Here is a 7,876-nt window from a genome sequence, read left to right as displayed (position 1 = left end):
TTACATGAAGCACACGACTGAAAAATATAAATATATTGTTGTGAAACAAGATGAGATATTAAGGGATATATTTTTTGTTTTATAAACAATTACATATATAAATGACAACTATTATTGTAAATCTTGTGGGTAAATCTGCTTCTGGAAAAAACTTTCATAAATCAAGGTTCTTGTGTAGTACAAATGAGAATATTGTAAATTTACTTTAAAAACACCCCGTGATACGCATTGTATCAACAACAACTAGAGCAATCAGACCTGGAGAAGTAAAAGGTGAAGATTGTCACTATATTTCAGTGGAGGAACATATGCGATTGAGGAATGAAGGTCAAATATTTGAGGAGGTTTCTCTTGGTACAACAAAATATTCACATTGTAAGAGTGAGTTAAGGAAACTAAAATCTGGTCGTCTTGGGATATGAGAAACTAATCCAGAAGGAACGAGACAAATTATTAAACATCTGAGCGGAGTGAAGATTTTATCATTCGGTTTTGATGTTGATGAAGAAACTCAACGCAAACGTATGAAAAGCAGAGATGCAATTATTAGTGAAGAAGAAATTACAACTCGCATTAATGTTAATAAAGAATTTGATGAAATATTTAAAGAAAAGGATTTATTTGAACACATCTACTTGAATGATGAAGAAAAGGAAAATTTCCCTGTTGATCTTTACAATTCATTAAATGATATTTTACAATAAATAAATGGATGCAAAAGAAAGAGCAAGAAGATTTAAGGAACATCAAGAGTTGGTTTCAAAAGTTGTAAAACAGCAGGAAGACATAAAGAAGAAACGCAGACAGAAACTAACGGGCGAAGAAGCATTTGAAAGAAAACAAGAGAAATATTTTAAACCACTTTTAAAAACTTCCCAAGAAAAAATGAAAGATATTTCCACAATTCCCACAGTAGAATATATTCCTAAAAAACTTCAAATGTGAAAAGATTTCGATCAAATGACGGAGGAGGAATTAGAGCATTTAGGAGAATTAGAATATGATGATGAAGGTTTATTTCAACAACTGGAAGAGATTAATCGACCCCCTGATTATATTGTGAATGCTCTTCAAAACAATGAATATTCAGCGGATTCAAAAATCAAAGCAGGACTCATTCAAACAGAACAACCAGCAATATTTCATCTTGTTCAAGAAAAGGTATTGATATTTAATGATGAATTAAGGTTCTTGGGTTCTGCTCAACCCCCTGTTGAACTAACTCCGAGATTAATGTTTCTTCTCACAAAAGATGGAAGACAAGGATCAACTGTGACGGATGAATCAAAGTATATTGATAAACCATTGGATATGAAAAATAATGATGATAGAGTATATATTGATCTGCTGAACACTCTAAATTATAGGGTTATTCTTTCTGGTAAAAGTAGGAAGAATGAGAAGGAGAAACACATTATTCAGGCTTTAAGTATCCTTGGTTCGGGTGTTAGTTTTCTTCCAAATGACCCATCACAATTAGTTAATAGACTGTTATTGTTGTTAGGCAGTAAGAAGGCTGGAAATAACAATTGTTTTAATGAAGCATCAGCCATTTTAGACCAGTTGATGAACATGAAAATAATTAATAAATATCAATATAAAGACATTTTATCTCATATTAAATAAGATGAGAAGCACAATCCTTAGTTTCAATTTCACAACAAGCGACCACATATCTTCATTCCCATACCCACTACAACTTGACACAACAAAAGAATATGAGGCATCTTTATTGTCCATGGAAACTTATAATACCTTATTTAATATAACCGAGAAAAATGACAAGTTTAGTTATAATCCGGGAAGTGGATACAAAACTATAACAGTCTCACCCGGAGCATATGAGATTTCTCAAATATCTTCCGAAATTGCTCGTCTTATGAAAGAACAGGGTGATGAACCAAAAAATATTGTTGTAGACATTCAAAAACATACTTCAAAATCAATGATTAAAGGTAAAAATAACCACAAGGTTGATTTCACAAATGATAATTCATTTAGAGAGTTATTGGGTTTCTCCTCAAAAAAGATTGAAACTAATGGGACGTTTTAGAGTGATAATGTCATTCATATATCCTCAGGAATAAATTCGGTGTTAATTCACTGTGATTTGATTGATGGTGCTTATAATGATGGAAAAAAAACAAATACAATATTTTCATTCAGCGCATACTCAACCCCAATTGGTTATAAATTCAATATGGAACCTAAAAATTTGGTTTATCTCCCTGTGTCAGGAAATACCATACACAGAGTAAATTTTAGGATAACCGACCAAGATAATCGTATGATTTCTTTTAATGGAGAAGTTATATCCATCAGAATTCATCTACGTGAAGTTTTCCAATAAATAAATACAATGGTTATTGTGAGGAAACACGAGTTGGGAAAATATAAAATAATTACAGGGGGTGGGATGTTCCTTTCCCCATGCTACAAGGGTGAAGGTATGTATCTTGGTCGAGAATACTATAAACTTCTTCTTCTTTTGGCTGCTCCAGTTCGGGGTCGCCACAGCGGATCATCCGTATGATCTGCAGAGTGATTTGGCACATGTTTTACGCCGGATGCCCTTCCTGACGCAACCCTGGTCGCCTCTTACAACACAGGGATATGGTACACCTATTTTAACCGGGGTATACTATAAACGGGGTATACCGGTAGAGGATACTATAAACCTCAGAGACAAAGGGGGTGTTGGACATCAATTTAGAGGAGATGGGATAATTGATACTCTAATGGGTATTGGTTCAACTATTCTTCAACATAAAGATCTAATTGGTTCAACTGCTTCTGCTGTGGGAAATGTAGCAGGTGCTGTAAAGAGCATAAAAGATGCCCAGAAGGAATCTCATAAATGACAAGCAATAAAAGAAATTAAGAAAGGCAAAACTCAGTTGTCCCCCCAAGAACGACAGAAAATAATTCAAATACTTGGATCAGGGTTTCAAAAGTTTTAACATCTTTTTTTCATAAATAAATACAAGTATGGAAGCAATTGATAGTATCTATGATTTGGATGATACTATTATTATCTCAAACTCCACTAAAAAAGAAGATTACTTCAAGGTAAATGCAATAACTGGAACAGACTGGAATACGAATGGTACAAAAAGTTTTGAAATAAATAATCAACAAACCTATTTGAATCTCTCCGAAAGTTTCTTGTTGTGTAAATTTAAATTCACTAAAGCTGGGAATAATACAAACGCCACACTTGTAAATGATTTCTTCTGGAAAATGTTTGATAGTGTGCGTTTGTATATTGGAACACAAGAAGTTGAAGCGGTTGATTATGTCTCTGCTGTATCTGAAATGATGAAATTTACACTCTATACATTCAGTGATAGAATCGATAATGCCTGGTGTTGGCGCAGTGGTTTGGGCAGCGTTAATGCATTAAAATGGTTAATGGTTAATGCATTAAAAATAATGCCTGGTGTTGGCGCAGTGGTTTGGGCAGCGGCTTGGGATCCAAGAGGTCCTGAGTTCAATCCCCGTTGGGCCACAGAATTAATACACCAGGGGGTTGACTCAGCCTGTCATCCTTCCGAGGTCGGCGAAATGAGTACCAGTATACTGGGCCGGTGTATACCCTGGTTAAAATAGGTGTACCATATCCCTGTGTCGTAAGAGGCGACCAGGGTTGCGTCAGGAAGGGCATCCGGCGTAAAACATGTGCCAAATCACGATGCGGATCATACGGATGATCCGCTGTGGCGACCCCTAACGGGAGCAGCCGAAAGAGGAAGAAGAAGACATTCAGTGATAGAATGGGAAAGGGGTCTGTCGAAGGTTTTATTCCTGATATGTCAACGGGAACAAACACAGACCCTGGATATACTCAAAGGAAAGGAGCGTATAATGATGATACAAAAGCAGAAAATAGTTTTACTGTGGCAGTTCCTCTTAAAGGTATATTTGGATTTTGTGATCATGATAAAGTTCTGTATGGTCTTAAAATTAGATTTCAACAACAAAGGAATGATAATGAAAATCGATTGCTTTTTGGTGTTGGTAGTGCTTTTGGTGAACAGAGAAACCACTCAGTGTATCATACCTCAAAAGAAGATGTCAACACGTTAAACTCAACCAAACTACTTACACGTGGAATTTGGGTGTTCTGGAAGGAAAGCCACGATATCTGTGGATCATTTTTAAAAAGCCAGATGGTGATACTGCGACTGATAAGAATAATGCATTGAGTGATCATGCTAAGGTGAAACAACTTCGCGTTTCTCTAGATGGAACATTTTATCCACGAGATAGATTGGAAATTAATTGGGAAAAAAATGATTTTGCTGAAGCATACAAGTCTTACCAAAAGGTGTGTGAAAGTAATGGAAATAAAGAACCTATTTTGGATATGACAGCATTTAAAAGTTTGTATACAATCTATGCGTTTGACCTGAGCGCTCAAAAGGAAACTATAAAGTCTAATCGAGTGGATACTTCCCTATACATTGAAAGAGGAGAGAGTGAAGAGGTTGATACATATTGTTTGCTTTTGGAAGAAACAGAATTACAGATTAATACAGATAATGGTGTGATGATTAGTCTCACATAATTTTTTGTTAAATAAATGAGTGGCAAAGTACCAACTGGGGTATATGTTAATCAAATCAATCTTCATAAACTATCATCTTGTGTTCAAAATCAAAAGCCTTGTACGATTAACATTAATACAATTTAGAGAAAAGGAGCAGTAAGAATTGATGTTTTGCTCACAAGAGAACAGGTTAATATCTTGAATGACACTGGCTCACTTAAAATTAAAATGACAAAACCAATGTTGAAAAAATATTCAATAAGAGAGACGAGTGGAGGATTTCTCCCATTTCTAATTCCTTCATTTGCTGGTTTAAGTGCGGTTGGAGCATTGACGGGTGGTATTTCAACAGCGGTGAAAACTGCCAATGAAAGGAAGGCTCAACTCCAGGTTCAAAAAGAATTGGAAAGACATAACAAAGAGTTGGAGAAACAAATTAGTGGAAGTGGTGTAATTGTAGATTTTGCTGAAAAACTTGAAGGTCTGCCTGATAAAGCGAGATTGTTAGTTGGAGATATGCTTTCTTCTATAGCACAAGCAGGTGTAAAATTAACGACAAGAGGTAATGGATTATATCTTTCTAATAAATAAATGAGAATTGATGAGTGGTTTAAAGAATTTGGAAAGAATACAACATCAAATTTACAACTTGTCAAATATTGTAAGAAATTAAAAATTCATCATGTGGTTATTTGTATGAGAGATGAATTAACAAATGTGCCGAAACATACAAAGAATATTATTATGAACTTAGAATATAATAATGGGAACGGTTCTCATTGGGTTTGTATTTTTAATAGTCAAGACAAATATTATTTTGATAGTTTTGGTCTTCCACCACCTGTTGAAGTCATAAAATTCTTACAGAATGGTGTTGATCAAACATTTCAAGTCCAAGAATTAAATTCCAATTGTTGTGGTCAATTATGTCTATATGTGTTATTTCAACTCAACAAAAATAAAAATTTTTATGATATTATTTTTAATCTTATATAAATGACTTATATTTTTCCCTGTGTCGTAAGAGGTGACCAGGGTTGCGTCAGGAAGGGCATCCGGCGTAAAACATGTGCCAAATCACGATGCGGATCATAATGGATGATCCGCTGTGGCGACCCCTAACGGGAGCAGCCGAAAGAAGAAGAAGAAGAAGAAGAAGAAGAAGAAATGACTTATGTTGGTAAAGATGGTTCTATCTTTGGTGTATCTCAAGAACTGGATATTGATTTATCAAATTATTACACAAAGGCACAGGCTGAACGACATAAATATAATATAACCAAAAATATTAACATGAAAAATGCTTATAAATTAAAAAATTATCCAAGCCCGACTGGCGCGAATGACTTGGTGAGATTAAGCGATTTATTACAATATATATCTTAAAATAAAACGGCCGTGTATTCCAAAGATACAGAAGTGTTGATATTATCTCCAGGTCATACAGAATTCACAGTTCGAATTAAAATAAATTTTTATAAAGAAGGGCGTATCGTTTGTATGAGAAGAGAACAATAGGGGTATGATATGAATGATTTAGGGTATAATTGGTCATTTAAAATTAACCTCGAAGACCTGGAACAATTAAATCAGTCTCGTAAGGAAGAATATTATCCACTTGGTATTGAGAATGAGTTTTGTGGGGCCACGATTAGTAAACAACAAAGAAAAGAATTTAATAAGGGTAAATTTAATAATGGTTTTGCCCTTGTTTATATCATGAAAACACAAAAAACAGGATTATATGTAATAAGTAAGGAAATACAAAATGACTTAACTATGGGAAGATGGGGAGGTGTTTCGTGCCATAATATTATTCTAACATATATTTCTAATACATAAATGACAGCAAGAAGGCTTCAAGAAAATTATCATTTCTGTGTCCAAGCATACCTTCAAGAAAAGGGTATTCAGTATTTTAATAAATATGTTCTACAACATAAGAATGAGGTATTTTCAATAAAAGATTGGCATTATGCTGATGTTGATAACCGACAACTTTAGATTTAATTAGAATGTTAAATAATGAAAAAATTATAAAGTTAAGAAAAGGTAAGGCTCTTTTAGAAATTCAAAAGAAATTTTATTGGTTTCCTGTTGTAAAAAAAAATATTTTGGATACAGGAATAACAAGAAATCCTGATGAATATATGTATGATATTCTATGGGATGTAAGCGATTCAAGGATAATAAGGGATGAGGAAGGAGTTGAAGAAGAGAGGGAAGAGGAGGAAAAGGAGAAGAGAGAGAAGGAGGAGAGGGAGAAGAAAGAGAAGGAGGAAAAGGAGAAGAGAGAGAAGGAGGAGAGGGAGAAAAAAGAGAAGGAGGAAAAAGAGAAGAGAGAGAAGGAGGAGAGGGAGAAGAGAGAGAAGGAGAGGGAGGAGAGAGAAGGAGAGGGAGGAAAGAGCGAGACAAAATAAATATCAAAATATGGAAACCAGTGAGATTAAAAAAAAGATTGGTGGTATTACAGAAAATAACTCAACCCACCGAGGAGGAAAACAAAGAATTGACAAGTCTATTTGAAATATTTTCTACAAGACTATTGACATCGACAAGATATTCATTTTAATTCAAGTTTTTCATTTTTATTTTTTTTCTTAAATAAATGGAGGAGAGAGTGAAGGCATTTCTAAGGATTCTTTATGTTTTAAAAATTAAGATTCAAATGTGCATGTTGGAAACTAAAAAGGTTTTTGCACTCTGCAGGAATTTTTCACATAAATAAATGAGTTATTGTCTCAAATGTAAAAAGAAAACTAATACTAAAAATATTTCATATATTAAAAGGAAAAATAACAGGGTTATACAAAAAGGTATATGTTCAGTGTGTGGTTCAAAAAAAAATCAATTTATCTCCAAACACAAACAAGGGGGAGATATACAAAAGTTTTTATCAGGAAGTAAATTTACAACTACTGGAATACCAGGGGAATTACATCTTCCAGGGTATTCTTTCTGTGGTCCAGGCACAAACTTGGATAAAAGATTAGATGAGGCAGACAATCCTAAATCATGGAGTAAACCCATCAATGGAGTTGATGAAGAGTGCATGAGACACGATATTGATTATGGGAATACCACAACGTTGGAAGAAAAGCATGAAGCCGATAGAGAAATGTTGTATAATTTGTCTCTGATCCAACCTTGAGAGAAAAAGTTGATCGGTTCATTGTGAAGAAGATGATCAGTGCTAAATGGAAACTTGGACTTGGAAATTCAAAAAACTTATAGGCTCTAATGATGTCATTAAGACTGAAGAGCAATTAGCTGATGAATTACATAAACCAATATTCACAAAGTTTCAGAGAAGGAAAGTTTATTCCA

This window comes from Eptatretus burgeri, chromosome 8 (genome assembly GCF_056783735.1).
Source record: "Eptatretus burgeri isolate ZD-2024b chromosome 8, Ebu_testis_v1, whole genome shotgun sequence".
Taxonomy (NCBI): domain Eukaryota; kingdom Metazoa; phylum Chordata; class Myxini; order Myxiniformes; family Myxinidae; genus Eptatretus; species Eptatretus burgeri.
Note: the sequence above shows the minus strand (reverse complement) of the source record.